This window comes from Piliocolobus tephrosceles, chromosome 2 (assembly GCF_002776525.5).
Source record: "Piliocolobus tephrosceles isolate RC106 chromosome 2, ASM277652v3, whole genome shotgun sequence".
Classification (NCBI taxonomy): Eukaryota; Metazoa; Chordata; class Mammalia; order Primates; family Cercopithecidae; genus Piliocolobus; species Piliocolobus tephrosceles.
This window is the reverse complement of record NC_045435.1, coordinates 31026475-31054457: the sequence shown is the minus strand read 5'-3', so window position 1 is coordinate 31054457 and position 27983 is coordinate 31026475. Positions and strand designations below refer to the sequence as shown.

General features: G+C 35.9%; 1 protein-coding gene and 1 pseudogene across 10 annotated transcripts in view; one reads left to right on the top strand and one right to left on the bottom strand.

Moving 5' to 3' along the window:
* Positions 1-27983, top strand: part of ZBTB20 (zinc finger and BTB domain containing 20) — an 821902-nt gene that overhangs the window by 212349 nt on the left and 581570 nt on the right. For 3 of the 10 annotated variants that reach the window (XM_026456671.1, XM_031935145.1, XM_026456673.2), the window contains one exon: positions 2145-2204. The exons of the other annotated variants lie outside the window; for them this stretch is intronic. The gene's annotated coding sequence lies outside the window, so the exon portion shown is untranslated. The remainder of the gene's footprint in view (positions 1-2144; positions 2205-27983) is intronic. 10 annotated transcript variants of the gene reach the window in all.
* On the bottom strand, positions 82-27965 carry LOC111542251 (annotated as a pseudogene).

Genomic DNA, 27983 nt, shown 5'->3' with positions numbered 1-27983 from the left:
TTATTGCTGTAATTTCATATTCATTTCTTCTTGTTGGATGACTAAACTGGATGATGGTGGAGATGGTAGACCGGCATTTACTCAACCTTCTTCTGCCTCAGGCACAGAATTCTTGACTGTTGGACCGGCTGCTGTTTTCTCTTTGCCATGTTGTGGTTTAGGGTTTTCTGGGCGTCTACATAGATAACTGGGGTTTTAGCAGCACCAATGTTGAGGTTGCTGCTGATACTGGGTCTCATCTTGATTTTCTTTACCCTCTTCACTGCCGTCCTCTCTAGGCTGGCTTTGGCGAGGAGGTTCCCTGAAGAATCATGGTCTATAAACCATACACATATCCTGCCTCACTGGCCTACCTTGTGCTCTTGCACCCCGGTTGATAGCACCCACCGTCGCTGCTCCCTGCAAGGGAGAGTTAGAATACGGTGGTCGATTTCCGTAGGGTCTCCTCGTGTAGTAAGGCGGGAACCTTCGCCTGCAGCTGGGCCGTCATTGTTGGGCCGAGCCTAAGGGAGCACTCTCCCATCCCTCATTCTTTTCTCCACTCTCACTATTCTGGTAATTCTGCTGGTAATTGCTTGAGGACCACATGGATAGCGTCTATGATGGTTATGGTCAGCTGCATTATATACTGCTATGAACTGGACTCCACAGGAGCCTGTAACATTTGCTGCCTCTGCACCCTTTTCTGCTGCAACATCATCAAACTCCACAGTCTCTCCGTGTCCTACACTGCTAAGGTACTTTCTGGTATTATTCTTCTGTATGGCATTCTGCTGTACAACTGCATCTTCCTTGGTGCCATTCCCATAGATGAAACCATTTATTTCTTACATTGAACCATTTTACTGTTCCCCAAATCTTCCTTGCGATGATCTTATCCCCACCAGCAGGCGCCGCCTGTGAGGCCGCCCTTGCCACTGCTCGCTGCGCCTCTGCACGTGGTGCCGGCTTGGGGTTGGCTGCCTGGGCATCTTTGCTCAGGGTTGTGGTTGCTGTAATGGTGACCTGCTGGCACAGGGTTGTGACTCCTTCTGGGGTGAGGGTAACTAGGCCGGGGGCGGTGATGGAGCTGCTCAGGGCTCTCTGGGTTCCGCTCTCTGCTCCTGGTAACGATTCAACTCGTTTCAATTAAATGATAAAACGTTGTCTAAGTGCCTAGCACAAAATAGGATATAACGGACTATGATTTCCCTTTCTTCCATTCTTTTTTCTCCTTTATAAAGTAAGATTTATAAACAAGATATAAGGTACCTTGTCTTTCTGCTGTTGTAGCTTGTTTCTGAAGAAGCGCAGCACATGTTTTTCAGTGTACGGTGTCCTGGTGACCTAAAGTTCACTCCGTTTCCCTTAGCTCTTACTCACTACTTAGTAGTCACTTAGTAGTGATTGCCCAATCTTAGGAAATGTGGTGTTTTGTTTGTTGTTTGTTTATTTGTTTGTTTAAATGGAGGGCAGGATTTATTTGTGCTTGGAAGGTATTTGGCATTCATACGGATTTTGGCAAGAAACGAGCTTCATCTGAACTCTGTTGTACTCTTATTCATTTTGTTAAAACTGATATTCAAATGATTAGAGTTATATTCAAGTAAGAATAAGGGAAACTTCTACTATGTAATTTATGTTTGTAGATTTTTGTGAATCGTAAATTAAACTTGGAAGCTCTTGGCTAAAGGATGTGTCTTTTCATTTCAAAGGAAGGAGTTAAAATTCTTATTTTGTTATTAGCATGATTATAGATTAATTCATTCATATTGCCTTTTCAAAACAAAATGAAGACCAGTGATACCCAATTCCAAACATTTCACATTTAAATAAAACGATTTAGAAAGGATGCAACTCAGTTTGCACATATGAACTATGTAAGTACCCCTTTATGTGACAGAAGTTGTAAGTAGGAACTGGAATATAATTTTCTGCTTATCTTCAGGTTTAATTTAGCCTGCCAGAATCTGTAGGTTCTGGTAGAAATTATTACATTTTGTGGTAATTTCCTTTTGTTTTGTCATGATCATGAGATGGGAAACTAGAAGAAATTCAGAATTCCTTCATCTATGGTTATGCTCTTGGTGTGTTGTCATCTTGGAATACCCTTCTTCCCACAACAGAATACTCACTTCCTTTCTCTCCTTTCTTATCTCCCCTAGTTGCACAGAATCACCCTTGGGTCCTAGTCTTCTGCCCAGTAATTGGACCCTATTTTCCAGGTAGGCACATATTGACCTTCAACTGACTTGCTAGTTATCTAGGTCCACCTCTCTGCTTCTGTTTTTTCAGGCTTTCTTAACCATGTAGTAGTCTTTTCTTCCCTGGATAGTACTGATGCACTGCATGCTGTGTGGTTGGCCACCTCCTGCAGTGTGATTCAAAATAGCTTAGTGCCCTGCAGGGAGTAAAACCTGAGGCACAGGACTTTCTGTGTCCGTCTATCGTAGTACTTACCTCTTACCTCTTACTGCAATGCATTATATTATTTATGTATATATGCCTTTTAGCATGTATTTATTCTGGCATATTGCAAACTCACTAAAGCAGAAACAAAATTATTTTCTATGTGTATGTGTCTCATAGAGGACAGTACACCTTGTACCAATTAGGTGCTTAATAAATGTTTTTCTGAGTGAATGTAATTCCAGCAAGTTGGAAAGAGTATTGTATTGTTTATCCTGGTTTTTGTTTATTTCTTTGTTTCTAAGCAGAAGTTTTTATAAGAAGATAGATCTAAAGTTCTCAGAATCCTAAACAATATTGCACCATCTTTTTCTTGAAATTTACAGCACATTTCTCATTGCTTAATCCTCAAATTTGAAATTATTTTTAACATACCATTCACAAAATTATCACACTCACCTGAAGTACAGATGTAAACAAGCTTCTTATCTCTGTAGGTAAGACAGCATCAGATGTCAGTTAATGATTTGCTTGAGATTGTATGTGGGAGTCTACATTTTTAATTTTTTTGCACTTGTGTGAAAGGCATAATATATCTCTCCTGAAATATTTTCTTTGGGCCTGAGATCTGAGGAATTTGCCAAATCTATTTTTTAGAAATAGTACAAGAATCTTTCAATTATTGAAGAACCTAGAAATAAGGTTATGTAGTTTTAGAATTTTGCATCTGGAAAGCAGAAACCATCTGTTCTAGCCTCACATTTCACATGAGTAAATTGAAGCCTAGATGGTGAAGGGACCTGTCCAAAGTCTCATAGTTGCTTAATAGTGGAACCATACTTTTTGATAGTTAATTGAGGGTGTTTTTCACTATAACCTAATAGTGTTACAACCAGGGGTATACCAAAGGAAAAAACAGTTTAATGAAATTATTTAAAATGATAGATTTCTTGCACAGATTATATTCTTACTGAGTTTTAAATAAGATTTTTTCCTTGCTGTTTGAGGTTACCATGTCCTATAATGCATCAAGTCTGAAAATGCATTTATAAAATAGAGAGATATGGACTCCACTTTTTCTATAAGGTGAATGTGCTTTAGCTTCAGGGTTTTTTTTTTTTAATTTTATATTTGGGTGTGTGCTTATTTTTAATTTAGAAAATATAATTTGGTTGGAAACTTAATTATTGCCAGTTTTTGAGAGAGTTCTTCAATCTTTGAGATGTGGTATGCATTAGTGTAAATCTTGGCATAACTGCGGACATAAATTCTTCAATTGTTTTTTCCTTCTTTGGTTCTGGGATCTGATGAAGAGTGTTGGTTTTGAAACTTCTGAGGCCAGGCATGGTGGCTTATGCCTGTTGCAAAAATCTGAGACAGGTCTCAGTCAATTTAGGAAGTTTATTTTGTCAAAGTTAAGGACGCCTGCCCGTGACACAGTCTCAGGAGGTCCTGATAACTTGTGCCCAAGATGGTCGGAGCATAACTTGGTTTTACACATTTTAGGCAGGCATGAGACATCAATCAACATATGTAAGATGAACATTGGTTTGGTTCGTAAAGGCAGGACAACTCGAAGCAAAAGCAGGACAACTCCAAGTGGGAGGGGGCTTCCAGGCCATTGGTAGATTAGAGACAAATGGTTGCATTCTTGAGTTTCTGATTAGCCTTGCCAAAGAGGCAATGAGATATGCATTTATCTTAGCGAGCAGAGGGATGACTTTGAATAGAATGGGAGGCAGGTTTGCCCTAAGCAGTTCCCAGCTTGAGTTTTCCCTTTAGCTTAGTGATTTTGGACCCCAAGATTTATTTTCCTTTCACACTATAATCCCAGCACTTTGGGAGGCCAAGCAGGGAGGATTGATTGAGCCCCCAGAAGTTCAAGACCAGTCTGGGCAACATAGTGAAACCCTGTGTCTACAGAAAACAAAATAGAAAATTAGCCAGGTGTGGTGGTATATACCTGTAGTCCCAGCTACTCAGGAGGCTAGCGTTTGAAATTGCAATGAGCTATGATCATGTCACTGCACTCCTGCCTGGGTGACAAAGCCTGGGTGACAGATTGATTGTTAGACAATACGAACTATTTACTAACATTTTTTCTACTTCTAAAACTTTTTGTTATATATAAATTTTGCTTGCATTCTTACCTATTTGATGGTACATATTTCTGTAAATGTACTTATTACCTACTTTATTGCCTCTTTATCTGCCTTTGTTCAGCCCTCTCCCAGAAGCCAGGGACATGTTTCTCATTTTTTTGTTGTTGTTGTTTTGTTTTTTATTCAAGTTTTATTTGTATCTCTTGGTACTTTTTTAGAGCCTTCTGTTTTCTGTTTCTCTGTAACCTTCTGTTCTTAGGAATAATAATGATACAAGAATTTTGCTTCTTGTGTGGAGAAATAAACATCCAATCAAACAACCAGCCTGCAAATAGTAGCTATAAACTCTGAACAAAAACAAAAAATAAAAGCAAAGCATAACAAAACACAATACAACTATTTAAAGGTTTTGGAGAATGGATGAGACTAGAGAAATAGTTCAAAATAGGTTCAAACTTTGTATTAAGCAAATGTCATGAGGTGAAGTGAGTTTCACATTTCTGAGGCTTTTTCTGAGGGCATCTCCAATTATAGTGGCAACATGGGACAGTTAAACTTCAAGAGAAAGCCCATTGCTTTCTCTGTAGTCTATAGGAACTCTGGGAAGGAACAGGGATGTCAGAGAATGAGGAAGAACATAGGAAAGTAAAGAGACAGAGATGAGAAATTGTGTGTATAAATTCTGGCTTAAGTCTTTGGCTGACCCCTGAACTGCACATGCACAGGGCAGACTGAAATCAATCCAAACTGAGATCCAAAAAGCACAAATTTTTCAATATGAGATTAGCCAAATTAATGTCCCGTGAAAACAAAGATAGTAGCACTCTTTGGGTCAATGTGACACTATCTGGAGTATCCACAATTAACATTGACGATGTCTAAGTTAAAACCCGTAATTGGCTAGGTGCGCTGGCTCACGCCTGTAATCCCAGCACTTTGGGAGGCCAAGGTGGGTGGATCACGAGGTCAGGAGATCGAGACCATCCTGGCTAACATGGTGAAACCCTGTCTCTACTAAAAATACAAAAATTTAGCCGGATGTGGTGGCGGGCACCTTGAGTTCCAGCTACTCGGGAGGCTGAGGCAGGAGAATTGTGTGAACCCAGGAGGCAGAGGTTACAGTGAACCAAGATAGTGCCACTGCACTCCAGCCTGGCAACAGAGCAAGACTCCATCTTAAAACAAAACAAAAACAAACAAACAAAAAACCCCATAATTACTTCAACCCAGTAAAATGTTACCCTTTCTTAAGGATAAAGAAAATCAACAGATGGCAATCTTAAAATCACCCACATGTTGGAATCACTAGGCAAGAAAATTAAAGCAGGTATTAAAACTGCGCTTTAAGAGATGAAAGGGAATATGATTGAAATGAACAAAAAGATAGGAAATCTCAGCAGAGAAATAAGAAATTATTAAAAGAACCAAATGGGCCAGGCACAGTGACTCACACCTGTAATCTCAGCACTTTGGGAGGCCGAGGGGGCGGATCACAAGGTCAAGAGATTGAGACCATCCTGGCTAACATGGTGAAACCCCATCTCTACTAAAAACACAAAAATTAGCCGGGCGTGGTGGCGGGCACCTGTAGTCTCAGCTACTGGGGAGGCTGAGGCAGGAGAATTGCTTGAACCCAGGAGGCAGAGGTTGCAGTGAGTCCAGACGGTGCCACTGCACTCTAGCCTGGCGACAGAACGAGACTCTGCCTCAAAAAAAAAAAAAAAGGAATTTTAAAACAGAGAAATGTATTATATTAAATAAATAAATTAGTAGGATTAACAGTATAATGGAGGAGGGGTTTAATCTAAAAAGGAGTGAGAAAAAAGAGTGGATAAAAAATAAGCAGAATCTCAGAAACCAGAAGTACAATTTTATTTATTTTTTACTTAAAAATTTTTAATTGACAAAGGTTGTATATAGTGAAAGTGTGCATTGTGATTTTTTATGCATACATTTGTTAGTGATTATCACAATCAAATTAATTCGCACATTCTTCACCATCCATTCTGTACATTAGATCCCTGGAGCTTGTTCAACTTGTAACTGAAAGGTTGCACCCTTGAATCAATGTCTCCTTATTTTCTCCACCACCATCCCCTGGCAATCATCACTCTTTCTGTTGCAATGAGATTCACCTTTGTATATGATTTTATATAAGCGAGATCACAGACTATCTGCCTTTCTATATCTTGCTTATTTTACTTAGTATAATGTCTTACAGGTTAATCCATGTTGTTGAAAATGACAGGTTTGTTTGTTTTTTTATGGCAGAATACTATTTCATTGTGTATATGTACCACATTTTCTTTATTCATTTATCCAATTTACCCATTGATGGATACTTAGGTAGTTTCCATCTTTTGGATATTATAAATAATGCTGCAATAAGTATGAGGGTACAGATATCTCTTAAAGATACTGATTTCATTTCCTTTGGATATAAACCCAGAAGTGGGCTTGCTGGATCATATGATTATTCTATTTTGAATTTTTTTAGGAAACTCCATACTATTCTCCACAATGGCAAAACCAATTTACATTCCCACCTACAATGGACAAGTGTTTTCTTTTCTCCACATTCTTGCAGATATTTATCTCTCAGCCCTTCTGACACGCATGCCGTGGTATCTCACTGGAGTTTTGATGTGCATTTCCCTGATGATTATTGATGTTGAGCACTTTTTAATATACTTCTTGCCCATTTGTTTGTATGCCTTCTTTGGGAAAATGTCTGTTCAGGCCTTTTTCCCATTTTTAAATTGAGTTATTGTTATTTTTTTTTTGCCATTGAGTTGTGTGAGTTCTACATACATTTTGAATATCAACCCTTCATCAGATACATAGTTGCAAATATTTTCTGGCATTCAGTAGGTTGCCTTCTCAGTTTTTGTTTCCTTTGCTGTGCAAAAGGTTTTTAGTTTGTTGTAGTTACTACTTTTTAAATTTTTGCTTTTGTTACCTGTGCTTTTCGTGTCAATATCCAAAACCTCTTTGCCAAAACCAATGTCAAGAAGCTTTGTTTTACAGTTTTGGATCTTACATTTAAATCTTTAATTCATTTGAGTTAATTTTTGTGTACAGTGCAAGACAAGGATCCAGTTTTATTCTTTTGTATTTGAGTATCCAGTTTCCCAAAAACCACTTATTGAGGTTATTGAAGAGAATTTCCTTTCCTTATGGTGTATAGTTGGAGCCCTTGCCAAAGATTAGTTAACCGTAGATGTGTGCATTTATTTCTGGGCTTTCTATTCTATTCCATTGACCTAGGTGTCTGTTTTTATGCCAGTACCAAACTATTTTGATTACTATAGTTCATAAGACAAATTGAAATCACGGAGTGTGATACCTCCAGCTTTGTTCCTTTTCAAGATTGCTACGTCTATCTGTGATCTCTTGTGGCTACCAAATTTCAGAATTTTGTCTATTTCTGTAAAAAATATCATTTTAATATTGATAGATTGCATTGAATCTGAAAATACTTTAGGTAGCACGGGCATTGTAAAACCAGCAGTTCTTTCAGTTCACGAACATGCAATATTTTTACACTTGTTTTTGTCTTCAGTTTCTTTCATCAGTGTCTTAGAATTTTCGGTGTATAAATCTTTCATCAACTTGGTTAAATTTATTTCTAGTATTTTATTCTATTTGATGCTATTGTAAGTGGAATTGTTTTATAATTTGGATATCTGTCCCCACAAACCTCATGTTGAAATTTGATCCCAGTGTTAGCAGGCAGGCCGAATGGGAGGTGTTTGATCGTGGGAGTAGTTTCCTCATAAGTGATTTGGTGTCCTCCTTGATGTATTGAGTGATTTCTTGCTCTATTGGTTCCCATGAGAGCTGATTGTTAAAAAGAGCCTGTCAGCTCCCTCTTCTTTCTCTCTTGCCTTGTAATCTCTACACACTGGCTTCACTTTACCTTCTGCCGTGAGTGGAAGCAGCCTGAGCTCTCACCAGGAGCTGGTGCCATGCTACTTGTACAGCCAGAAAAGCTATGAGCCAAATAAATTTTTTCTCTTTATAAATTGCCTAGCCTTAGGTATTCTTTTATAGCAATGCCCACAGACTAAGATGGATAGTTTTCTTAATTTCTTAGAGAGTTCTTTGTTAATACATGGAACTGCAACTGGTTTTTGTATGTTTACATTCTATCCTGAAACTATTGGGTTCATATATCAGTTTTAAAAGTTTTTTTTTTTTTTTTTCCTGGAGTCTTTAGGGTTTTTCTACATATAAGATTATGTCATCTATAAACAGAGACAATTTAACTTCTTCCTTTCCCATTTTTTTCTTGCCTAATTGCTCTGGCTAAGAGTTCCAATACTATGTTTAATAGAAATAGTGAGAGTGAGTACGCTTTCTCATTCCCAATCTTAGAGGAAATGCTTTCAGCTTTTCAGCACTGAGTATGATGTTATCTATGGGATTGTCATATATGATCTTTATTATGTTGAAGTACGTTCCTTCTGTACCAAATTTGTTGAGGCTTTTTATCAAGAAAGCATTGATTTTTGTCAAGCGCTTTTTCCACACTGTTGAGATGATCATCATATGATTTTTATCCTTCGTTTTGTTAATATGATGTATCACATTTATTGATTTGTGTATGTTGAATCATCTTTGCATCCCAGGGATAAATCCCACCTGATCATGGTGTATGATCCTTTTAATGTGCTATTGAATTTGATTTGGTGGTATTTTGTTGAAGACTTTTGTATCTATATTCATCTGAGATATTGCTCTGTAATTTTCTTTTCTCGTAGCACTCTTGTCCAGCTTTGGTATGAGGGCAATGCTGGCCTTGACATGAGTTAGAGAGTGTGTCATTCTTATAAACATTTTGGAACTGTTTGAGAGGGATGGGCATTAATTTTTTAAAGCTTAGTAGAATCTGTTCATCAAGACATCTAGTTCTTTTGCCAGGCACGGTGGCTCACGCCTGTAAGCCTAGCAATCTGGGAGGCCTAGATAAGGAGATCACTTGAATTCTGGAGGTCAAGACCAGCCTGGCCAACACAGTGAAACCCTGTCTCTACTAAAAATACAAAAACTAACCGGGTGTAGTGGTGAGTGCCTGTAATCCCAGCTACTTGGGAAGCTGAGGCAGGAGAATCACTTGAACTCGGGAGATGGAGGTTGCCATGAGCCAAGGACACTATGGCACTGCAACCTGGGTGACAGAGCAAGACTTTGTCTCAAAAAATAAGACATTTAGTCCTGGGCCTTTCTTTGATGGGAGCACATTTTATTACTGATTCAATCTCCTTACTTGCTATTGATCTATTCAGAATTTTATTTTTTATGATGCAGTCTTGGCATCTTGTATGTTTCTAGGAACTTATTTTTTTACTAAGCTATCTAATCGGTTGGAATATAATTGTTCAATATAGTCTTTCTATAATTCCATGTGTTTCTGTTCTATCATTTTAATGTGTCCATTTTCCATTACAAAATTTTAAATTTGAGTCTTCTTTCTTTTTTTCTTTGGGTAATCTAGCTAAAGATTTATCTATCTTCAAAAAAACGAACTCTTAGGTTTACTGATCTTTTCTATTATTTTTCTATTTTCTATTTCATTTATTTTTGGTCTAATTTTTAATATAGCCTTATTGCTGATGACTTTGTGCACTTAGTTTGTTCTTTTTTTAATTTTTGAGGTGTGAAGTTAACTTGTTTGAAATTTTTCTTCTTTTATTAACGTAGGTATTCATTGTTATGTACTTCCCTCTTGTTGTGTGCCCATTTTCATTTGTTTAAAGAAATTCAATATTTTGGTTTTGATTTCTTCTTTTACACATTGGCTATTAAGGAGTGTATTATTTAATTGCCACATATTTGTGATTTTTTTCACTTTTATTTTTTCATTTTTAATTTCTTCTTTTATTGATTTCTAATTTTATATTGTAGTCAGAAAAGATACTTGAGATAATTTTAGTTTTTCCTAAATTTGTTAAGATTTGTTCTGTGGCCCAACATCTGATCTATTTGGAGACTGTTCAATGTGCACTTGAGAAAAATGTATATTCTACTGCTATTAGATGGAATGTTCTATAGATGTCTGTTAGGTCTATTTGGTCTGTACTACTTTTAAAGACCACTGTTTCCCTAGTGATTTGCTGTCTATATGATCTATCCACTTTTGAAAGTGGGATATTGAAGTCTTTTAATATTATTGTACTGCTGTCTATTTTTCCCTTCTGTTCTGTTAACATTTAATTTATATATTTAGATTCTCTACTGTTGAGTGCATGTATTATGTGCAATTTTTTATATCCTCTTAATGAATTGACCACTTTATTATCATTTAATGACCTTCTTTATGTCTTCTGATAGATTTTGATGGAGTCTATTTTGTCTGATGTAACTATAGCCACTCTTGTTCTCTTTTGGTTATCATTTGAATGGATTATCTTTTCTCATGTCTTCACTTTTTGGGTATGTATCCTTTTGGCTAAAGTGAGCCTCTTACAGACAGCATATTGTTGGATTTTACATATTTTTTTTCTGTTGAACCAATCTTTGTATTTTGATTGGAGAATTTAATCCATTAACATTTAAAATAATTACTGACAAATATTGACTGTTTTGTAGTTCTTTTTTTTTTTTTGAGATGGAGTCTTACTCTGTTACCCAGGCTGGAGTGCAATGGCACGATCCTGGCTCACTGCAACCTCCACCTTCCGAGTTCAAGCGATTCTCCTGCCTCAGCCTCCCAAGTAGCTGGGATTATAGGCACCTGCCACCACGCCCGGCTAATTTTGTATTTTTAGTAGAGATGGGATTTCACCAACTTGGCCAGGATGATCTCGAACTCTTGACCTCATATTGCACTCCCCTCGGCCTCCCAAAGTGCTGGGATTACAGGCATGCACCACCATGCCTGGCCTGTTTTGTAGTTCTTTTGTTTCTTCCAATCTTGCTGTCTTCTTTTGTATTTTATTGAATTTTTGCTTTGATTCATGTTTTTTGTGTCTACTAGAAGTTTTTTCCTTGTGGTTACCTTGAGGCATGTATAACACATCTTATAGTGACAACCATCAAATTTAAACTGATAACTTAATTTCCATTGCATACAAAACCTCTATACTTTGCTTTTCCCCCAGCCCCCCCACTTTATTTATATAACATTTTATACATTTTTATATTGTGTATCCATTAATAAGTATGCTAGCTGTAGTTGTTTTTGATACTTTTTGTATTTTATCTTTTATTCTAGACTTAAAGGTGATTTATAGGAGAGAAATTGTCCATCCCAGTGGTTGGAACTCAGGAATCCACAAACTTCACCACTATGGGCTAAAATTCTCTGGGGTCCTAAATAAACTTTAAGGCAGTCTGAGCCACAAGGACTGCAACTCCTAGGCAAGTCCTAGTGCTCTGCTAGGCTTGGAGCCAGTGGATGTGAGGGTCATATGACCTAGTGAGACACCAGACATGGTAGCCAAGGGAGGGCTTCTGCCACCCCTCCTCTGACCCCAAGCAATGCAACTGGTAGCTCTGAAAGAGACTCCTTTCTTCTACTTGAGGAGAGGAGTGAAGAGTAAACAGGACTTTGTCTTGCAACTTGGATCCCACTCAGTCACAGTAGGATAGGGCACAAAGTAGAGTCTTGAAGCACCCATTTTAGGCACTAGCTCCCAGATAACATTTCTAGACATACCCTGGGCTAGAATGGAATGTGCTGCCTTGAAGAGAAGGACTTAGCCCTGGCAGGATTCATCACCTGCTGACTAAAGAGCCTCTGGGCCTTGCCTAATCAGCAGCAATATCCAGGCAGTACCTGTCGTGGGCATTGAGTGAGACTCTGAAACATTCTGGCTTCAGGTGTGATCCAGCACATTCCCAGCTGTGGTGGCTACAGGGAGATACTACTTCTGCTTGAGAAAAACAGATGGGAGAGAAAAGGGGACTTTGTCTTGCAGCTTAGATACTAGCTTGGCCATAGTGTTGTAGAGCAGGAAGTGGGCTCTTGGGGTCCCCAAATCCAGGACTTGATTCTTGAATGGCATTTTGGGACTTTCCCTAGGCTAGAGGGGAGCTCACCACCTGAATGGGTCCCAGGCCTGGCAGCATTCACCACAAGGTGACTGAGGAATCTTTGGGTCTTGAATGAACATTGACAGTAGCCTGTTAGTACTCCCCATGGGCCTGTGGCAGTGGTGTCCAAGGGAAGAGACTTCTATGCTTGTGGAAAAGACTTGTCTTGTGGCTTGGGTGCCAGCTCAGCTGCAGTAGAATAGAGCACCAAGTAGATTCTTAAAGGTTCTTACTCCAGGACCTGAATCTTAGAGGGCACCTCTGGAACCATCTGGGGCTGGGGGAATTCGATGCCATGAAAAGAAGGACACAGGCCTGGCTGGTGTTGGTAACTGATAACTGTAGAACCCCAGGGCCTTGAGTGAATGTAGGTAGCAGCCAAATAGTGGTTATAGCGGGCCTTCTGCAAGACCCAGTGCTGTGCTGGCCTCAGGTCAGACCCAGCAAAGTCTCAGTGGTGATGGCCACAGGGGAACTTGTATTATGTCTCCCCCAGCCCAGCACTAGGCAGCTAAGCACACATACACACACAGAGACTCTGTTTGGGAGAAAGTAATGGAAGAGAACAAAAGTCTCTGCCTAGTAATACAGAGAATTCTTCCAGATCTTGTACAAGGCCACCAATGTGGTAATTCTATGAGTCTGTAAGATCCTCAGTGTAACTGACCCTGGAGTGCCCCCATTGTAGACATAGCTGCACTGACCAAAAATTTAGTCACAATAAACAAGTCCCTTAGAATACCTAGAACACCTTCCCAAGAAGGATGAGTACAAACAAGCCCAGACCACCAAGAATACAATAAATACCTACTTCTTCAATGTCTAGACATTAACGGACATCCACAAGCATTAAGACCATCCAGGAAACATGACCTCATCAAGCAATCTAAATAAGGCATCAAGGATCAATCTCAGAGAGACAGAGATAATGTGACCTTTTAGACAGAATTATTGAGGAAACTCAGTAAAATTCAAGATAACATAGAGAAGGAATTTGAATCCTATCAGATGAATTTAACAAATAGATTGACATAATTTTTAAGAATCAAGCAGAAATTCTGAAGGTGAAAAATGCAGTTGACACACTGAAGAATGCAGCAGCCTCTTAACAGGAGAATTGATCAAACAGAAGAAAGAATTAGTGAGTTTGAAGATGGGCTGTTTGAAAACATATTTAGGAGACAGAAGGACAGAATAAAAAAGAATGAAGCATGCCTACAAGATACTCAAAAGGGCAACAGTTATTTGTCTTAAAATTGAGGCACAGAGAGAGATAGAGGTAGACAGTTTGTTCTGAGGACAATATTGGAGAACTTCACAAACCTAGAGAAAGATATAATTATTCAAGCACAAAGAAGGTTAAAGAACACCAAGCACATTTAATCTAAAGAAGACCATCTCAAAGCATTTAATAGTCAAATTCCCAAAAGCAAATATAAGGAAAGAACCCTAAAACCAGGAAGAGAAAAGAAACAAATAACATACAACAGAGCATTTGGCATCAGACTTTTCAGTGGAAACCTTACAGCCCAGGAAAAAGTAGCATTACATATTTAAAGTGCTGAAGGAATAAACTCTTACCCTATAATAGTATACCTGGTGAAAATATCCTTCAGACATGAGGGAGAAATAAAGACTTACCCAAACAAATAAAAGCTGAGGGATTTCATCAATATCAGTCCTGTTCTACAAGAAATGCTAAAGGGAGTACTTCAATTAGAAAGGAAGGGATGTTAATGAGCAAAAAGAAATCATCTGAAGGTACAAAACTCGCAGTAAAGGTAATAATATTATTGCATAATAGTACTAGCACTATGTACGTAATATGTACATAGAAAAACAGAACATTATAATAATGTAATCATATTTGTAAGTATACTTGAAATATACTGATATCATACAATACAGATTTCAAGACTAAAACTATAAGAAGAGATAAAGAAGGTCACTATATAATTATAAAGGGGTCAATTTAGCAAAAGGATATAACAACTGTAAGTAAATATACACCCAACACTGAAGCACCCAGATATATAAAGCAAATATTATCAGAGCTAAATAGAGAGATAGATCCCAGCACAATAATAGCTGAAAACTTCAACATCCCACTTTCAGCAATGAATAGATCATCCATACAGAGAATCAGCAAAGAAACATTGGATTTAATCCACACTATAGACTGAATGAACCTAATATATATTTACAGAACATTTCATCCAACGGCTGCAAAACACACATTTTTCTCCTTAGCACATGGATCATTCTCAAGGATAGATCATACCTAAGACTACAAAATAAGCCTTAAAATATTCAAAAATCTGAAATAATATCAGATATCTTCTCTGATCACCATGAAATAAAACTAGAAATTAAAAATGAAGAATTGAGGAAACTATACAGATGCATGGAGATTAAACAGTATACTCCTGAATGATCAGTTGGTCAATTAAGAAATTATGAAGGAAATTTTAAAAGTTTTTTGAAATAAATGATAATGGAAGCAGAACATATCAAAACTAAGAGGGAGGTTTGTAGTGGTAAGTGCCTACATCAAGAAAGTAGAAAAACTTTCAATAAAAAACCCAACAATTCATCTTAGAGAACTAGAGAAGCAAGAGCAAACCAAACCCAAAATCAGTAGAAGAAAAGAAATAATAAAGATCAGTGCCGAAATAAATGCAATGGAGATGAAGAAAATAATACAAAAGAACAATGAAATAAAAAAGTTGGTTTTTTGAAAAGATAAACTCGACAGACATTTAGCAAGACTAAGAAAAAAAGATAGAAAACCCAAATAAATAAAATCAAAATTGAAAAAGGTTACCTTACAATTGATACTGCAGAAATCAAGAGACCTTTAGAAGCTACTATAAGCAGCTATTAATACATGTAAATAAATTGGGAAACCTAGAAAAAAATGAATAAATTCCTAGACATATACAACCTACCAGGATTGAACCATGATTCCAATACCAGCACAGACCAGTAACAAGTAATGAGATGGTAGTTGTAATAAAAAGTCCTTCAGCAAAGGAAACCCTAGGACCTGATGGCTTTACTGCTGAATTTTACCAAACATTTAAAGAACTAATGCCAATTCTACTCAATCTATTCTGAAAAACAGAAGAGGAGGGAATGTGTCCACCTTCTGTGAGGCCAGTGTCATCCTGATAGCAAAACCAAAGACACATTAAAAAAACAAAAACAAAAAAAGAGAAAAGAAAAACACAGGCCCATATCTTTGATGAACATTGATGTAAAAATCCACAACAAAATGCTAGTAACCCAAATTCAACAACACATTAAAAAGATCATCATGACCAAGTGGGATTTATCCCAGACCTCAAGGATCATTCAGCACATGCAAATCAATCAATATAATACTGCATATCAACAGAATGAAGGACAAGAACCATACGATTGTTTCAAATGATGCTAGAAAAAAAACATTTGTTAAGATTCAGTATCCCCTCATGATAAAAAAATAAAACCCTCAAAAAACTGGGTACAAAAGTAACGTATCTCAACATAATAAATGCCACATACAACAGACCCACAGGTAGTATTGTGCTGAGTGTGGAAAAACTGAAAGTCTTTACCCTAAGATCTGGAACATGACAAGGATGCTCACTGTCATCACTGTTATTCAACATAGTACTAGAAGTCGTAGCTAGTACAATTAGAGAAGAGAAAGAAATAATGTTCATCCAAATTGGAAAGCAATAAGTCCAATTTTCCTTGTTGGCAGACGAAATGATCTTATATTTGAAGACTTCACCAGAAAACTATTAGAACTGATCAATAAATTCAGTAAATTTGCAGGATACAAAATCAACATACAAAAATCAGTAACATTTTTATGTGCCAATAGTGAAAATCTGAAAAAGAAATTTAAAAAGTAATTCAATTTATAGTAGTTACAGATAAAATTAAATACCTAGGAAATAACCGAAGAAGAGAAAGATCTCTACAATAAAAACTATAAAAGATTGTTGCAAGACATTGAAAGGGACACACAAAAAAATGGAAAGATATTCCATGTTCATGGATTGGAAGAATCAATATTGTTAAAATGCCCATACTACTCAAAGCAGTCTACAGATTCAATGTAATCTCTATCAAAATACCAATTACATTCTTCACAGAAATAGAAAACACAATTATAAAATTTATGGGAAACCACAAAAGACCCACAATAGCCAAAGCTATCCTGAGCAAAAAGAAAAAAAACTAGGAATATCACCTGAGTTCAAATTATACTACAGGGCTATAGTAACCAAAAGAGCATGGTACTGGCATACAAACAGTGCATATAGCAATGGAACAGAATAGAGAACCCAGAAGCAAATTCATACATTTACAGTGAACTCATTTTCAACACAGGTGGCAAGAACATACACTGGGGAAAGGGCAGTCTCATCAAAAAATGGTCCTGGGAAAACTGAGTTCCCATATGCAGAAGACTGAAACTAGACCCTTCTCTCTCATTATACACAAAAATCAAGTCAACGTGAATTAAAGACTTAAGTCTAATACCTCAAACTATGAAACTGCTGGGAAAAAAAGAAAAACACCAAGGAAACTTTCAAGACATTTGACTGGGCAAATATTTCTTGATTAATACTCCATAAGCGCAAGCAGCTAAAGCAAAAATGGACATACGGGGTCACATCAAACTAAAAAGCTTCTGCACAGCAAAGGAAACCATCAACAAAGTGAAGAGATAACCCACAGAATGAGAGAAAGTGTTTGCGAACTATCCATCTGACAATGATTAACAACCAGAATATATAAGGAGTTCAGACAACTATATACAAAATAATCCAATAATGCAAATATAAAATAGGAAAAAGATTTGAATAGACTTTTCTCACAAGAAGACACACAAATCATAAACTGGTATATGAAAAAGTGCTCAATATCATTGATCATCAGAGAAATGCAAATCAAAATTACATTGAGATATCATCTAACCCCCATTAAAATGACTTGCATCCAAAAGACAAGCAATAATGGATGATGTTAAGGATGTGGAGAAAAGAGAATCTTGGTACACTGTTGGTGGAAATGTAAATGAGTATAGGTACTATGGAGAACAGCCAGGAGGTTCTTCAGAAAACTAAAAACAGATCTACCATATGGTTCAGCAATCTGACTGCTAGATACATACCCAAAACAAAGGAAATCAGTTTATTCAAGATATATATGCACTTTCATGTTTATTGCAGCACAAGTTACAATAGCTAAGATTTGGTAGCAACCTAAGTGTCCATTAACAGAAGAATGGATAAAGAAAATATGGCCCATATATGCAATGGAGTAATATTCAGCCATAAAAAAAGAATGAGGTTCTGTCATTTGTAACAACAGACCAGGCACAGAAAGACAAACTTGTCACATATTTCTGGGAGCTAAAAATTAAAACAATTGAGCCCACATAGATAGAGAGTAGAATGACAGTTACCAGAGGTTGGGAAGGGTAACTGGGGAGTAGGAGCTGGAGAAGTGGGGATGGTTAAAGAGTACAAAATGATAGCTAGAAAGCATGAATAAGATCTAGTACTTGATCACCCAACAGCGTGACTAGTCAAAAATAATTTAATTGCATATTTTAAAATAACTAAAAGAGTGTAGTTGGATTGTTTGTAACACAAAGCATAAATGCTTGAGGTGATGGATACTCCGTTTGCCTTTATGTGATTATTAGGCATTATATGCCTATATCAAAATATCTCATGTACCCCATAAATATATATACTTACTATGTATCCAAAAATATTAAAATAAAAAGTTTAAAAATATACCTAATAAGAAATAATAAAGAGATAAATAACCCAATTAAAAAGTGATGTGCATACCACCATTTCAGTATTAGAATATTCTGAATTTGACTATATATTTATTTTTGCCAATAAGTTTTATTGTTTCATATAATTTTATTTTATCATCTAGTATCCTTTTATTTCCACTCCAAGAGCTTTCTTTAGCATTTCTTCTAAGTCTTGTGATGATGACCTCCCTCAGTTTTCCTTTGTCTGGTTATGTCATTATCCCTCCTTCATTTTTGAAAGACAGCTTTTGTGGATATACTGTTTTTATTTGTCAGGTGTTTTTCTTTTAGCATTTTGAATCTATTATTCCATTCCCTCCTGGCTTACAAGGTTTTTGTTGAGAAATCCACTGATTGTCTTTTGGATGTTCACTTACATGGGACAAGGCTCTTTTCTTTCACTACTTTCAAGATCGCTCTTTTGTCTTTCACTTTGAACAATTTGGTTATAGTATGTCTTAGAGCATTGTTGGAAGCCTTTATGCTGCTCGCATCTGAATGTCCATATGCCTCCCAGAATTTGGAAACTTTTCTGCTATTATTTCTTTATATTAGTTTTTGTCCTCTTACTCTGTCTTTCTTCTCTGGGAATTCCTAATTCATATGTTTGTACACGTGTTATTGTCCCATTGGTTCCTCATACTTTCATCACTCTTTTTCAGTCTTTTTCTTGTTTTTGTTCCTCTAGGTCGGTAATTTTAAATTACCTGTCATCATGTTCACCAATTCTTTTTCTGTATGATTGAGTCTGTTGTTGAAGCCCTGTATTGAATTTTTCACTTCTGTCTTCCTACTTTTCAGCTATAGGATATCTGTTTGGTCCTTTTTTTTTTATGGAATATAATATTTAAACTAAACTAATTTTTTAATGAATTGTTTTCCTAATTATATTTTGTGGTTTATTTGTGTTTTCTACATCTCATTGGACTTATTGAAAATGATTATTTTGAATTATTTTTCCCTGTGCTGGCAGGACTGCTCTGAGAGAGCATCCAAGAGGAACTGGAACTAAGTGGCAGCTCCCTTTTAGGATCCTCCGCCAAGACAAGTGACTGTCACCTGAGGCATTAGTGTGCATGACTTCTTCCAGGCCCCTTTGTAGATGTTTTTGATAGAGGAGGATGGAGCCGTTTCCAGGTCTGGAGCTGGGACCATCATTGGCAAGTCTGTCATGTGGGCTTGATTCTGCCCTCTCAAAATGGCCTTCTTAGGTCTTGGGTGTCACTAGTGTTCACAACCCCCTACTTGAGTCCCAAAGTTTCAACTATGGCACTTTTTTTTCTTGGATAGCTAGAAAATTATTATTGCTGTGGAGGTATATGTCTGAGGGACTGCCTGTTCTCTCATGTAGGGTATTGAAGAACAAGAACAGGACAATATAACAAGAATAGAACAAGAGAAAATATTTAAAGACTTTAAGAAGAAAGATTAAAAATTCCCAAATTTTGTGAAAGACATGAAGCTTAGTGAACTCTAAATACAATAAATTTGAAGGAAACAATACTTGGAAACATCATAGCAAAGCTGCTAAAAACCAAAAATTATACTTCATTTAAAATTGGGTGAAGTGTTAGGGAGACAGCATAATGTCCTATGTGAACATAATTAAGAAAGATGAGTCAGTAGTGGAAGGTAGTGTTTAAGTACATGGGCTTTAGAGTCTCCCTCTATCAACCACTGCTGCTTGTTAATTTTATGAGTTTGAGTCCATTTATTTTCTTTGAGCATCCTTTTATTTCTTTATACAATTGTGACAATAAAGAAAATAAAACTACTTCTATGGCTGATATACAAATTAAATAATATATGCAAAACTCTTACCAAACACTTAGTAGTAGCTAAATAAGTAACAGCTATTGTTACTTTTCTTTTTCTGAGTGTCTTTTGGCTAGCTTGTACCTCTTCTAAATCCTAACCATTGTAAATAATTTTTCTTTCTCATAATGCCTTTATCTGGGTTTGATATCAGTGTTCAAGGGCCTTCTACAAGAGTTAAGGTGCTTTCCTGTTTTCTGTGGTCCAATTTTTATAACATAGACCTCAACAGAGTTTTAAAGGTTTATTACATTTTATATTTAAATGTATTTGGGCCTGGTAATCTGTGTGTGTGTGTGTGTGTGTGTATGTGTGTGTGTGTGTGTGTGTGTGTGTGTTTATATAAATTTCTAACCATATATCTGGTATCTTTATTTATAATTGTCGAATCAGAGTTTCTAGTTCTTCTCAGGCAAGTTATATTTTTCTACAAAATTGTTGATATTATCTCACTTGTAAAATAACTTGAATATTTAAGTCAAATTAGCATAAAGTATTTCATAGTATTCAGTAATCACTTTAAATGTCCAAATAGATTTGTTTTTCCTTTTTCATTGTGTTTATTTATATCTTCTTTTTATAACAAAAATTCCCAGAGATTTTTCAACTTTATTAGTCATTTTAAAAAAAGCAACATTTAATTTTGTTGACGGTCTTTACATTTTTGTTTTTCATTTCCCTTATGCTCGGTGTTATTGTTATGTTTCAGCTTTCACATTTTTGGGTTTTACTTTTTTGTAACTTTTCTAACTTCTTGATTGTTTTAGTCTTGTCTTTTCTTTTTAGCATATTAACTTAAAGTTGTACTTTGCTCCCTAAAACTGTTTAGCTACATCGCATGAGTTTTGGTATGTAGTCATGCATCTCATAATGACAGGGATACATTCTGAGAAATACATTGTTAGGTGATTTCATCATTGTGTGGGCCTCACAGAGTGTACTTAGATAAACGTGGATGGTATGGCCTATTATACACCTATGCTGTATGGTATAGTCTTTTGCTCCTAAGTTATAATTAATACAGTGAATGGAGCTTGCAAGACTGGAAGTTGCTCAGAGCAAGTGAGTGAGTGAGCAGTTAATGAATGTGAAGGCCTAGGACATTACTGTATGCTACTGTAGACTTTATAAACACTGTACACTTAGGCTACACTAAATTTATAAAAGTTTTATAGTTTTTCAATAATAAATTAATCCTAGCTTACTGTCAAGTGTTTTACTTTATAAACATATTTTTTAACTTTTTGAATTTTTTGTAATAACACTTAGCCTGAAGCTCACATACGTTGTATAGCTGCACAAAATATTTTTTCCATACATCTGTATTCTATATTTTTTCCATTTAATTTTTTTTTTTTTTTTTTTTTTTTTTACTTTTTAAACTTTGCTAAAAACTAACAAAAATGTGCACATTAGCTAAGGTCTACACAGGGTCAGGATCATCAATATCACTGTCCTTCACCTCTACATCTTGTCCCACTGGAAGGTCTTCTGGCATAATAGCATGCATGGAGCTGTCATCTCCTATAACAGTGCCTTCTTCTGGAATATTCCCTGAAGGACCTACTTGATGCTGTTTTACAGTTATCTCAGGTTTTATCAGTTCTGGAAAAGATTAATCATCATTTCAGATATTACCTTTTTGTCTTTATTTTTTCATTTTCAAATACTTATTAGCAATGTGTGAGAGTTTTTTATTTTGTCCTTTAGATCTCCTAATCTTTTTTAAAAAATATTTTCTATCTCTGTTTTGTGTTGGGTAAATTCCTTGGAATTATCTTTCAATTCACTAATCCGTCCTTTAGCTCCATTTAATATGATGCATTCTCACTTCAGATATTAATTTTAATGACAATTTTATTTCTATAAATCTGTATTTTTTTCAAATCTGCCTTTTTCATAGTTTCTTTTTTTTTTTTTTATTTTGGCCCTTAGATTAGTTCCCTGATACTATGCCCTATTTTAAACTTAATGCTTATATTTAATTTACAGATTTTCATCTGCTGACTTACTTATGGATGAACCTTTCTTTGGGTTTGATATTTTTGATATATGAACTCTTTTTCACTGGTCTTTGCTTTCTCTGTGAGACTCCCACATGACCTGAGTTGTTGAAGGTGTCCTGCTAAAGTGGATTTGTTTCTTCTAGGTATTCCAGATGTATTAGTAGGTTACCATTCTCAGTGATTACAGTTATTGCAAACTTTATTTGTACCCCTAAATTTCTCAAGTTATTACTGAGTTGGATAATTCCCGTGGGGGCTTGTGGTAGAATCATAGTAATGCAAAATACCCTAGCTCTATCTTCTTGATTTCTAAATTCCTTTCCTATAAAACATTTTAAAACTTTTATGTATATGGTGTTTATGTATTCACACAGAAATGTTTCTATAGGACCTTTATATTTTAATAGAAACATTTCTGTGTGAATATAGCCTGACATTTTAAAGAAAACTCTTTCCTATTTCTTTGATTTGAATGCCTTTCCTATACCTTTATATTTTAATAAAAACATTTCTATGTGAATATAGCCTGGCATTTTAAAGGAAACTCATTCCTATTCCTTTGACTTGAATACCTTTTCTCCAAGGCATTTCTGGCTAACTCCCTCCTTCATTTCTTTTGGATCTTCACTTGAATGTGATCTTTCCATAATTTCCTTGCTGGTCCCCCTACCTAAAATTTCAACCTCAACTCCCAATCCCATCATTTACTTTCCCCTTTCCCTGCTTTATTTTAATTCCTTAGCACAGATAATTGTCTGTCATTCTATATACTGATTATCAGGGATCCACAACAAATATAATCCCCATGAGATCAGAAATTTCCATCTATTTTGTTCATTTCTAAATCACCACCACTTGGGACAATGCCTGTCACAGTAAGTACTCAATAAACATTTTAGAATAAATGAATGAAGTATCCAATGGTTGTATATTGTGTGCCTTGTCCTGAACTTGGTGGTGATGACACAAAAGAAAGAAAATAAACCAGATTCTAGCCCTCATGAAGACAATGGTCTTGTAGAGAACATAGACTATTAAAATCACAGTTTATCACCTGTGATTGACAAAGGGTATGAATTCAAATGAACTCTTGATGAGCTTATTGGTACCAGGTAGATATTCCCTGAGAAGTATGGGGATAGGGTGATTACTTGTGATATGCAGTGCATCTCATACTTGTTCTATCTGAATATTGACCAAATAATACACATACACACATATATGTACACAGAAAAAATAATGATTTAGACAGAAAACAATTTTAATGAGGGAGCTGACATAAGTTTGACCAAATTAGTAAGAATACTGAAAGCAACTAAGTATGAAAATAGAATTTCCAGTGAAGTATTTTTGATACCAGGTTTTTCTTCCAGAGTTGGTAGCCCCTGTCTGATGAGCACAAAATGCAAATAATTGGCCTAACTCTACATTCTGCTGCCTTGTAATTGTACCTAAAAAGCAAGAATAGATTTGCGTTTTATACTTCTGCAAGTAGTACATAGAAAAGGATATGCTGTTACTTTATTATAGTAAATAATAAGGTTCATGGCTATATTTACAAAGGTTGAGTTTTCAGCATGTGAAATGATGTGAAGAATGTTAAATCTCTAATATGTGTTTAATGTACATTTCAGTTGATTTTTCTCCAACTATAATAGTAGCAATTATTTTATTTATATGAGGGGAAGACTACGTCACCTAAGGGAAAAGCTAATAGATTTCTTGGCAGTTTTTGTATCATGTTGAAATCTTTTTCCATTTCTAACTGCTGTGAAATTCTCGCTACTCTGTCTTACACATTTATTTTTTAATTTATTAACCCTAATACCTACTTACTTTTCTTCTGCATTTAATCCCTTATTTCATCTATGTTTTCCTACCTGAAATGTACTATCCTGGTTACTTGATGAAGTTATAACTCAATCTTGGTGCAGACACTGACTGGCCAAGGTAAAGGAACTAATTGATATTGAGCCCCTTCTCCTAAATGCCATAAATAATGCTAATTGCTACTTGTATGCATATAATCCCATTAAGTCATCATAAAAACATAAAATTTTATGTAATATAAACACATAATTTATATTTTTATATTTTTATGTAATATAAAAATATTATATTATGTAAAATCCCCTTATTTTAAATATGATTAAGCTGAATATTAGAGATGGTATGTAAGTTTACCTAGGACACATACCTAGTAAGCTTTACTTCAAACCCAAAACTTCCCATTGAAAGTGGTTGCTGTTGTTGTGATTCCATTGCTTTTTCTAGATATCATACCTTCATCCTACCTAGAATTGCTTTTGAAGTTTTTCTACCTTGCCTTTGATTGAATGGAATTTACACTACAAGATTTTCTACATCATCAAGGCTTCCACAGAGTTGAAATGAAAACACCTTAATTTAGGGGTAGCTGTTAGCTGCCTACTTTTATAGTCTCTTTTGATTGAAAGCTCCTGCTCTAAATTTACTGCTTATATTTTTGAACTCATATTTGTCTTATACATCTGACAAATACTATTAAGTATTGACTGTGTGTCAGGCACTAAACTAGACCCTGGGTAGAGAGTAGTGAATAAAGTAGTGTGGCCTCTATGGAGTATACAATCTAGTGGGAAAGAAAGAGATAATAAACACATAAGCCAATAATCACACCAATAATTTAAACTGTCATATATGCCATGAAAGAATAAAATAGTGGAGGTATCTGTCTCAGGAACTATAGTTAGAGGAAGTTTTTTAGAGGAAGTATAAGAACCACATAATTGGTTAGGAACTGCAGAACTCTTTCAACGAACTCTGTGTATCAGCTTCTCCCATACCAAGTGTCTGTTAACAGGTAGGATTTGGATGACTCACTCTTGTCCACTGTGGGGCCAAACTAACCAGGCTTTCTAACCTGGTGTTACCATTTGAGACTCAAATTCTCATATTTTAAGTTTGTACTGATTAAGAGGAAAACTAGGTAGAAAAAGTACAAGAAAATAGATTAGAAGATTAGTCCTTTAAATATTGGAAATAACTTGTTTACAAATGAGATTCCTTAATTTTTTATGCAGTATGAATTTTCTTAATAATCAATAATGCAGGCTAACACAATTCATGCAACATTCCTTTATCCAATATTTAAGGCATATTTACTACATATCATATACTGTGCTAAGTAAAAACTACAGATGTAATGGTGAATAAGACACAAATGCTTGTCCCCAAGTTTACAGCCTTATGTAAAAGACAATCACGGTGCAATAAAATGATTATTATGACAGGATTAGACACAGGATATCAGATTCTGGAAGAGATAATATCTAAACTAAGACCCCAAGGATGTATACAAGCAGGCCAGTAAATTTTTCATATTTTCTGAGAATAAATCATTGATTTCAATAGCCATAACTTCAAGTTGAGAATATTTTGAAAATATAATTTTTAATATTTTCTAAATTTTAGGTTCTTAAATACATTTTTTAATTAGCTCTTAAACTTTTATTTTAAAAGTTAAGTTTAAATAAAGTCATAAAAACCCAACAACTGTTTTCTCTAGAATATGCTGTGAAGTGTGGATTATAGGACAAATAGAATTATCAACACTTAGTATATTGTAGATCAGGTTTCTACTTGAGAGTTCAAATTCATCATGTTTGTACATGAAATTTGATATAAATTGTTTCATTTTTAAGTGGTAGCCATTAATACTAGAAAATTCAAATTTGGCAGTTTTTGTAAATAAGCTTTAGTTTTTCATGGATTTTGTAGCTTTATTACAGCTGATCTGACCTAAGGTCTAGACAGATCAACTGTGCCCTTGGGTTAACGGTGTTTATCATATGATTTCCTTTTCCTTCCTTATTGCACTTTATCTGTTTCCAGTTCACAGTGTTGATAAATAGATAACTGTGCTCCTCATACTTCCTCTTTCTTGTAGGCAGATAGCTTTTCGAAATGAAGGGCCAGACCTAGCTCAATAATTTACAAAATAAGCATAAGTTTTTCAATTTCTTACTTGACAATTTATAGTTCTTACTCTTCATGGGACTTTCTGTTGAGAGAAACCACAGAAGCCAGCCACCTCAGTTTTCAAAAGTAAAATTGGCTTTATTGAGGAGAAAAGTGTACATTTTATAATAACTGTATAATAATGATACAACATCCAGCTCTGTAGTGGGTCGAGGAGAACTAAATACATATTAAATAAAATAAAATTATTTTGGATTACGTAGTCTTCTCTCAAAATATCAAATTTAAATGTAAAGCGTGTAAAATAGTCCTGTGGATGCTTCCTCAGTCATGGATGAAATTCTTTTTGTTTAAATTTAGGTTTAGAGCTCTTTTATGGAGTCACTGTACCCCCAGGCCCAGGTGAGACCCTTTTTAGTACTCTAAGTGAATTAGCTAGTAGATTTATTAATGGCTTAAGGAGCATCTCCAGCCAGTCCCAACTAGTATGAAGGGAAAATGAAATATTTCTGTATTCTGTAACATAGAATTGGACCTATCCCACTGGAGAACACAGATGTGCCATTCACGAAGTAAAAAGAACTTTAAAATAAAAAAAATAGTGAAAAAAACCCCAAACGCTCTATAGTATATCTGCATCTGGAATAGTGCTAATAGTAACTTCACCCAATGTGACTGAAACAACTCTAGCAAGTACATGATCTGTGTGGGAATCTGAAGACACACCACTTAACAACTCAAGATCTATGCTGTCCTTTAAATCAAAACACAAATAAGGACTAGAACAATATCAGTATGCATCCATTTCTGTCTTCCCAGCCATAAGGAAAAAACTGACTGTAACATTTTTTTAACTTAGAGTTGCAAACCTCATATATAAGGCTCTGGTCATCAGCAGGATCTTCTTAGAATACATAAAAAGGTAATAAGTGCGTACATGTGATTGCTAAGACCATCACACGGCACCTTGGTCCAATTCCAGTTGAGTAATTGCATTCATTTTGTCCTTATTTTCCTTTTCCTGATTGTTTCAGTTAAATGTGGAAAAATGATCCTTCATTTTTCACCCAGAGAAGTTCAGCAGTATTGCTGCATGTATTATTTAGACTCTACTGCCTTCCTTTTCGGTCATAGGAATGGGGCTTAAAAGTGCTGGTTAGAATTGTTATTGTGGCTATTACTATTGTTGCAGCGTTTCCTGATTCAGAAATGTTCTGTGAACATCGAGCACATGACTGACTTTTGGATGAGCTGCTGGACTGTAGGGTGATGTCTTGAACAAGCCTCCTTTATCTCCTTACTCCCTGCCTAGCTTAGTCCGTTCGCTTAGACATGCTTTCCTTTTTCATACAACTGTGATAGCACTAATAGTTCCCTTTTATCAAATGCTTACTCCGTGGCTGACACTGTGCTAGTTCCTTTATATGGCTATAACATATAACCTGCATAGATGACCTCATAGAGTGAGTAACACGATCACCATTTTACAGACAGAAAATTTAAATTGCATAGGATCCCAAAACTAAAGACAGGGAGCTGGAATTTGATTCCAGGTTTGTCTGATGGCAAAAGCTAAGCACTTAACTACCACCCTACCTCATAACTCTACTGGTTCCCAGAACTCTGAGCCCCAGTCTATGGATCATTGATCACACAAATAGCTTCTTAGCTTCTCTTACTGTTTGTCACTACTTCACACAGGCTGACCCCACTGACCTCAACGTTGGAATCATCCTGCAGCACTGGTCTCAGAAGGGCAATGCTGATTATGTTTACAGGCCACCAGGAAACTGAACTGCCATTGAGAGAATCTCTATGCTGAATCATTTTATCTGCATAACAAAA